The sequence below is a fragment of the Apodemus sylvaticus genome, chromosome 13 (assembly GCF_947179515.1).
Source record: "Apodemus sylvaticus chromosome 13, mApoSyl1.1, whole genome shotgun sequence".
Taxonomy (NCBI): domain Eukaryota; kingdom Metazoa; phylum Chordata; class Mammalia; order Rodentia; family Muridae; genus Apodemus; species Apodemus sylvaticus.
Window position 1 is genome coordinate 3,443,996 of NC_067484.1, and position 8,900 is coordinate 3,452,895.

Genomic DNA, 8,900 nt, shown 5'->3' on the forward strand with positions numbered 1-8,900 from the left:
GGGTCGGCCTCGGGGAGGGAGAGTTGGCAAGCTTGCTGAGCTAAGGGAATTGCTCTCTCCCTTCCATTTCCTGGCCTGGTGCTGCCCGGTTTTGCTGCAAACTCCTCCATGGGAGGAAGCGAAATGAGTGTGGCTGAGGTGACTGGGGTGCTCCCCAGCCTGGGTGAGGGGCTCGGGCTCGCAGACAGTGACAGGGAACAGGAGCACACAGGAACCCCAGCGAGGCAGCCAGGGACGCAGGCTGCAGACCTGCAGACCTAGATCTGAATGACACTCATCTGGGTAATCAAGAGTCCAGGAGCCGAGCTCGGCTTGGGAGGGGACTGCGGGGCGGGGTGCACTGAGGGCCCCCAAGTCTATTGCTCCTTTTTGGCAGTGCGTTTTGGGTTCAGCCTTGGGCAAGCAGGGAGTAGAAAGGGAGAGAGAGAGGGAAGGAGCGCCTGCGGGACTGCTCTGGAGAACCGAGGTGACCCAGGGCGAGCCTTGCAAGCTAAAGAAATGGCCGGCCAGGAAATTGAGACTTGAAGGGCATTTTTTTGACAAGCACAGCACCAGCACCTTTGAGGCCAGCTTCTTGGGCTCAGCCCTCGGGTGCGCAGAGCTGGCAGCCTGGTGAGGGGGCGGGCAGACTGCTCTCTCCCAATGATTTGAGGGCCACAGAACTTCCTCTTTCCATCCCCCACAAACACCCTTCCTGGTAGGGGCTCAAAACAGGTGCAGCCTTCCAGGCAAGTTTAGACCTGGTTGGGAGAGAAGTATGTCCCCCCACACAGATTTTTGCCTTGATAGGATTGTTTTAAAAATAAAATGCAAATGTAAATATGCGAAATGCGAGCTTTTTCCTGAGAAAACCTGAGATTTTGCTGTGAGAAAGGAGAAGAAAGGATTAGGGGAGTCCCAGCAGGCAGACACCCTAAGCATTCTCATGCAGAAGAAGGCAGCTCTCTCCTCCCCTAGCTTGGGAAGGGTAGGCAAGGGAGGAAAATACATTGAATTCAACAGCATCCAGGATCTGAAAGGATTCTCCCTGCCCCACCGCACCCCGTGGATTACAATGCAGGTCATGCAACTTGTAGGCAAGATGGGGGAAGGGGTGTTGCGGTGCCACCAGCCTGCCCCTAGTGCCACCAACAGACGGACCAGATGTCTCCCCATAACACTTATTGCTGGGAGTAAAACTTGGGTGAAAGGAGGAAAAGAAAAGAACAGGCCTAAAAAAGGCAGTTTCCCGACTTCTTCTTCTTCTGTTTTATCATTATCCAAGATGGCTCTTTATTGCTTTAGTCATAGAGGAAGAAAGAATACCGTTTGTGGGGCGGCCCCTGGGTAACTGGTGAGGAGCATCTCCAGGATGGTGTGGTAGCCAGGTGACAAGAACATAGACCTTGACAGTCTGCCCCTCTTTACTTGTCATTTTTAGCTTTCTTTTCAAAGTTTCTAGGTAAAGACAGAATTGAAAGTCTGACAAACACACATCACCATTTCCCACATCCCATAGCTCTAAACTTTTCAAAACCACACTCATCTGAAAAACCTTCCTACGAACCACACACATGAAGATCTTTTAAGTACCATTCCTCCTGCCTTTGTCAAAAACATGTTTTCAATAACATTTAATATATCACTAACTTCCTAACAGAAGTTAAAGGATATTCAATATTTTTGTCAAAAAAGTTTTGTTTGACATAGCATGTGAACTTTACAATGTACATACATTATAGGTCAAATTCCCAAAACTGAAGGTCACACAGTATGCACGCAGAGCACTGAATGCAGGCGCCCTTCCCCAACTTTCCCTCTTCTACTTTCCATACCTGGAAACCAACAAATAACAGGGCTCTGTGACTTAATGTGAAACACTGAAGCCGTCACTAAGAGAAATGCTGCAAGATGTGTCTATAAAGAGAACCCCAGAGCGTCCTTAAGGCAAGTGGTGGGTGGCGTTCTGTAGGCTGTTCCAGGCAGCACCACCTTCTCCTTCAAGGGTGGCTCCATCTTGGAAAGTAATTAGCTTGCACCTTTCTTCGGGTTTGACTTTTGGGGTCACTTCTCGCTTTGATGTTCTTCTTAGGACTGGCAGGTTTGGGAGCAGGTGACCCTCCCTTTGGCTTTGGGGGGTTACTGTGACTAGGGCAGCTGGCTGTTTGCTGCTTGTCCTGAATTGTTCTCTGCTGTTCCCGAAGTCTCTCTTCCCACTGTATGGACCTTCTACTGAGTTGATCTCCCCATTTCTCAACTAAACAATTTTCAAGAAGCATCATTCTTGAATGCCACTCATAACACATCATTAGGACTTCTTGATGGGGCAGGATGTGTGGACACTGGCAGGAGGAATTAGTGATGAGAGGGACTTGCATTCGAGGGATATAGGTGAGGAGGACTTGAAGATCTCTTTCACATCTACCACAGTTGTGACCCCATTGCAACCACTCCTCTGGACGGCTTTTATTTTGGCATGAATAACATAGCTGTACTTTTTGCTCAGCTTTGTTGCCAAGGTTGGCTTCACCTTCTTGCACTTGCACTGATCAGGGCTCAGACGTTTACAGTCCGCATCAAAGGACCTTTCTTGCACCACCATATCTGGTGTGATGTCTATCCACTTTACATCTTCCGGAAGGTCAGCGACTATTGCCTCAGGAGAGATGCACACTCCAGGGTCATAGAGCAGCAGCTCACCGCAGGCCAGGCTCTCTGGCCAGCTGTGGTTATACATCTTCATGAGGGGCTCACAGTCGTCACATGCTCGCTGGCACACAGACTTTCAGGGCTCAGCGGGATCCTGCAGGATCTCCAGGGTACAGATTTGTGCGTACATGGTACAAAGGAAGAAGTGCAGCATGGAGCTGCAGTTCAGGTCCACTAGCTCCTCATACTGCTAGATAGCAAGGATGGCGTTCTCCTGAGTGCTGTGGTGCAGGTGGTTGGGCATCCGGGTGACCTTCCAGGGCTTGTGCCTGCACATGGGGATGCACACAGCCTCGCATGGCTCTCCCCGAGCTCCCAGCGCCAGGCACAGCCACAGGCATGAAGCCACCAGGGCGGAGAAGATCATGGCGCTGTCCTCCTGGGCTGCAGTCCCTGCTGGGAGGACCTTTGTCTTCCAGCCCCGCTGCTCTCCTTATCTCTACCTAGGGCCAGTAGAGTGAGCTTTCCTGCTGGAGCTCCAGTCCGCACTGTTGGGGAGTTCTGGGGCTTTGGCTGTAGATGCCCCCTGGGCACACCAGCGCCAGCAGCGCCAGCACTCAGAACCGACCCGCATAGGAAGCTCCAGTCTTGGGCCGGCAGCTCAGAGTGCTGTGGGCAATGGCCACTGTAGAACCCTATTTATCCAGACTCATCCCCTGACAGGAGCTCAGCAGCCTTGGCAGCAGCAAGAACAGAGCAGGCTCCCACTCCGCTGCCCCACCCCCAGTGCTCCTGCAGAAGCAATGACTTCATCTCCTCCACTCCACAGCCAAGGGCTATAGTTTTGTCTTTCCCCCAAAGTCTCTCCTTTTTTTTTTTTTTTTTTTTTTTTTTAGTCTTCGAGTCTTTTTTCTTCAGATCAAAAAAAGCAGCATCTTGCTTTCAGTCATTTGGGAAGCTGGATACAAACCTGTGCAAGGGGAGACTTTGCTAAGTCTGCCTTAAAGTTTCCCTAAGTACAGAGTTGGAGCAACCTGATCTTTTTTTTTTTTTCAGTTTTGAACACCTTTTATGAATATAATGGAAGTTCTTTTGCACTAATGACTGAACACGTACTTTTCACCGAGATGCAGATGGCCATTTATCTCCCAGTGGTTAACCAACGGTGTCCAGTGACATCACAATGACAAACAAGAGAGCACCTCATCTTTTCATTGAACTATGTAGAGGGTCCTGACACCTAATGTCCCAGAGCACACTGGAAAAACATGTAGATTCAAGTCCCAACCAGCTCTACAAGTTTGTCTATGCTATCTTTGTGTATCAATTTTCTGATGCATACAATGAATATAATTATAATTCCAACTTCATAAAGGTGTCTGAAAGGTTAAGTAACATATTTTTACAATACATAGAAGAGTATAACACATAAAGAATACCAATTTACCATTTATTAATTAAGCAATTTAAAATGCATCTCATTCAAATAAGGCAATGAGGAAGTTAAAGATAATAAACATTTTGAGAAGTGTTTTACTTAAGAAGCATATAATTATTCATTTTTAAAAATAAATATTATATTTATATATATATATATATATATATATATATATATATATATATATATATATATATATATATATATATATTGTGTGTGTGTGTAAGATTTTGTATGCACAATGTGTATACACATGCTCATACAGGCCAGAGGTCTTTGAAGGCCCTGAAACTGGATTTACAGATAGTTGTAAGCCCCTTCATGTGGTTGCTGGGAACTAATCCAGATCTTCACCAAGAGGAGCTAAGCTCCTAACTACTAAGACATTTCTCTAGCTGACGCTCTCTCTCCCTATCTCTCATCTATCATCTATCTATCACCTAGTTATCTATTGTCTACCTATCATCTACCTAAATATCATCTAAATATCTGTCTATGTATGTATGAATACATATTACTTATGTATCTAACAGCTATCATCTACTATCTACCAGTATTTCTATTATGTATTGATAATAGATATTTTATCATTTATATATCATCTATTATCTATCATCAATAAGTAGATATTGATAAATAGACATACACAAGTATATTCTTTTTTACTTAGTTATTATTTCAATATATTTTAAATTAAATACAATTGTATTACTCACTGTTTTCCTTTTCTTCCTTCCAGCTTCTCTTATGTTCCCTCCATCCAACCCTTCTTATCTCCTCATAAATTGATAGCATGCTTTCTTTGATTATTTCTGCATATTTATGCACAAATACAGACAGATATAAACACAAGATTCTGAGTATAGTTGGTTGCTTATGTATATATATTTATAGGTATATGATTTTAGGAATGACCACTTTGTTCTGGATATCCATTTAGGGGTCTCACTCCTAGGAGAGGTTAATTATCCCTCCGTCAGAAGTCATGAATTCCCTGTAGTTGTCTATGGTTTGGACCTCAAGACATCTGTCCTTCTTCCACATTATCATATTTAGTGATATTATCTTCTTTATGGAGTCATTGTCATAAAAGACGGTTTCACAGCAAATGTCTTGCTATTGTGGCTTTTAAAACCTTTGTGTCTTCTGTAATGATGCCCAAGTGATAGATACAGGAGCTGAGATGTACACTTAGCTGTTTGGGTCTGGCTTCCTCTTGATACATTGATCTCTGCACCACGTTCAGTTCCAGTTCTGTTTTGCTGTGATGGTGTCCTTCGGTTGTAATAAGAAGCTTCTTCAATGAGGGATGATAACTATACTTATCCAGCAAAGGTGTGTTGCAGTGTGTGAGTGTGTATGTGTGTGTGTGTCTGTGTGTGTCTATGTGTGTGTATGCATGTATGTATGTATGTGTGTGCCTAAATACATAAATATAATCTGCTCAGTCTATTTGCTTCTTGTACATGTATGTTTTCAGAACTGTATGTTTTCATGTGGTATTGGATAACAAACTGGAATGCTCTTCCTTAAGGAATGTGATTTTTCTCAAAGAAAAAGACGTTAAGAAGTTGAAAGAGGGTAAGGTACAAGGGAGCATTTGGAGGGAGGATAGGGAAGTGATAGTGATGTAATTATATAATCTCAAAAATAAAAACATCATTAAAAGTCTTTGCCAACTTTACATCTGACAGAATAAGTCAAACAGCAGAATTAAAAATTAGTTATGGAACTGAACTATAGATGTTTTCAAAAGAAACACAATGGTCTAATGTGAAGTAAATGTAAAGAAAAATTGCATGGGCATTTCTTGTCACCACACTAAGGGGATGGAAGGCAGGCAGCAGAGTCTGAAATGTGGGATGGGATGAGGGGATCGAGTGGTTAAGGCAATGGACCAGATTTGCATTTTTAAATTACGTCCTTTCAATCCATTTTACTTGTTGGTTTGCTTGTTTGTTACTGCGTGAGTGTGTGTGTGTGTGGTGTACATACCATTGTCCACACAGGAAAGTTGGGGGACAACTTTCAGGAGTTGGCTTTCTCCTGCTTCACTCTAGGCTCTAGGGATTGAACTGTCAGACTTGCATGAAAATATTTTTCCAGGCCGAGCCCTCTCAGGGACCTTGAAAATCATTTTTTAAAAACAAAACAAAGCAACATTCATTGAAGAAAGAAATTTGTATTGTTATAAACATTTTGTTTTGGCAACATAAATTTTGATAAAGATTTTCTCCCAAAACAAATTCTAGAAAGAAATTAAATTGTATTTTACTTTTCTAATAGTCAAGGGTAATGAAAATTATTGAGGGCTCAGAAATACTTTATGTTAATATTTCTAAATAATATGTATTAAAATTATTTTATTGCTATGGTTTTGTTTTTCAGGAATATGCAAGTTTATATATAAAAAGGTGGGCATCTATATCCACATACAAAAGTCTTTTTTACTAATTTTCATTTTAATAATGGGAAGAAGAGGAGCTATAACCCCAACAAACCATGATATTCAAGGTCTATATAAGCTAACTCTGTATGTAATAGAAAAAGAGGCTATGCTTTTAAATATTACCAAATTAAAAGCTAACTAAATGTGTGTAACATTTCCAAGATTTTATGTTTTTATCATGACAATTGCTTGGTTCCTACTGATTTTTGTCAGGCATTGACTGCTTTGTGAAATCAATATTGCTTTGTGTTTCAAAAGTGAAAGGCACGCAAGGACGCAGAGGTATTAAACACTAGTGGATTGAATAGTTATTTGTGAGGGGTTGCTAACGATTACTATTTTTATTTTAATACTAAAAATTACTATTTTATTTTAATGTCATTACTATTTTATTTTAATGTCATAACAGCACTCAAGATTACCTTTCACTTCTAATCATACCATTTACATGGAAGTGGGAAAATGCTTCTGAAGTGGCCAAATGCTGTTTGCTGAATGGATCATGGTAATACTAGAAATTACCCTAGAGGAAAAATAATCAGATTTCCTGCCAGGCTCTTGAGAAAGGTTAATGTCTGTTCATTGAAATAAAGGAAAGCAAAAAACAAGATCAATAAAGCACACATTTATGAAGGTAGGAAAAGAAATATTGGCCATAAGATCTGATCTTATTTCTTAACAGTTCAGAATTTGACACCATGATTCTGATTGGCTACTGTCAGTGGTGGCAGTTTTGGGTTTTTGTGTGTTTCATTGTGTTATTTGTTTGTTGGTTGGTTGGTTGGTTGTGCATTAATTAGTAATAATGTAGGCAAATATGTCTACCATAGGAAAAAATACTAAGTTCCAACACATCTGTCAATCACTATGTTGTGATAGTTATGACATGGTTTGAGACTGATGTAATATCATCATTATCACTTTACAGAAGAGAGTGATGAAACAGAGTTTGCAAAATTTGCCCATATCTGAAAAGGAGGAAAGCAAGAAAGATTTCTTGGAGGAGCCCATTTAGCCCTAGGGGAAGGCAATGTGGCACTGCCATTACAAACTCTAAGCAACTCTGTTAGAGACGGTGCATCCCTGTAGCGTGGTCTAGAGATCTTCATACAAGCCTAAGCTACTTTGTTAGCACAAAACTCTCAAGTCTTTGCTCAACTGAACAATACTGAGGTGGGGAGTCTGAGATTTAAATAATAGAACCAACTCAGAATTCCACAGGGATGCTCATCACTATTTACTGACCTAAGCATGATGAAGCTAAGCCCCTGGGATCTTATGTGGCTGAATAGTTCAGGATGTCAAATAAATTCAGGCAACTTCTTTCCATGTGGGAACACACAACAGCAGCAGCAGCAGCAGCAGCAGCAGCAGCAGCAGCAGCAGCAATAACAACAAACCTCTAGTATTCTTTGTAGATTCATTCCTTGCAGCGGGCTCATGAAAGCCTCCTTGTTTCTATAACAACAAGCACCTGTCCTTTACCCATGTTCTGCAACAACAATGCTTGTGCCAAGTGGCTTATGAATGCATAGTTCTAATAAGTGCTCACAGCATGAGTGGTGTGGAATATTTGTCATGTAAGTGACTCTCAGAAAAATTTCTTGGTAGGCAGCATTTAACGACAGATAATCTTGACCCTCTGTAACCAGAGGGTTAAATTAGCTATTTCCTCAGGCACATCAGAAGTAGTCATGGTGACTCTCCAATCTGCATGCCTGAAGATGAAGCAGGGATGGTAATTATGTATTTTCCAACATTTGCTACCTTCTGCTTAATTATAAATATAAACCATAAAAAATAAATAGTTCAGTTGTTGAGCAATTCTTTCTAAAAATTAGCTTTGTGGTATTTGTTATTTGGTATTTGTTATTCAATACCAAATTGCCAGCTCTGAAAATTTACAGAGACACAACATTATACAGACTGAAATAGTTGTGTGTGTGTGTGTGTATGTGTGTGTGTGTATACACAAAACTTGTTCAGTCTATACAATATTAGCAATATATATGCATATAAATAAATATACAGAGCTTTATGTAACAATGATTAAAGACAAAAAGAGGACATATATTTGAAAGAGAGCAGGAAAAAAGATGTAATATAAAGATTTACCACATTTTATGGCTTCTATGGCTATTAACCCAAACTAAATCCACAGAACGACGGTTTCTACTTGTATCTTCTCAGCTATAGTTTAAAATTTAGGCATAGCCTCAGATGTATCATTGAGGGCATGGGATTATTTTTGTAGGTAAGTCTTCATAGTTGGTATTTAAATCATGATGAGCATGTGCTCAATACAGAGTATGAGTCCCTTGCATTCTCAATAGAATTGAGTTTCTTATCTATAAGATAAACTGAAGCCCCTTAATTTGGAGGAAA

The 8,900-nt window shown here is 41.2% G+C and overlaps 1 pseudogene; it reads right to left on the reverse strand.

Annotated features, from left to right (window-relative positions):
* Positions 1–1,979: 1,979 nt before the first annotated feature.
* LOC127664138 (secreted frizzled-related sequence protein 4-like) lies at positions 1,980–3,055 on the reverse strand (annotated as a pseudogene).
* Between the last annotated feature and the right edge of the window lie 5,845 nt (positions 3,056–8,900).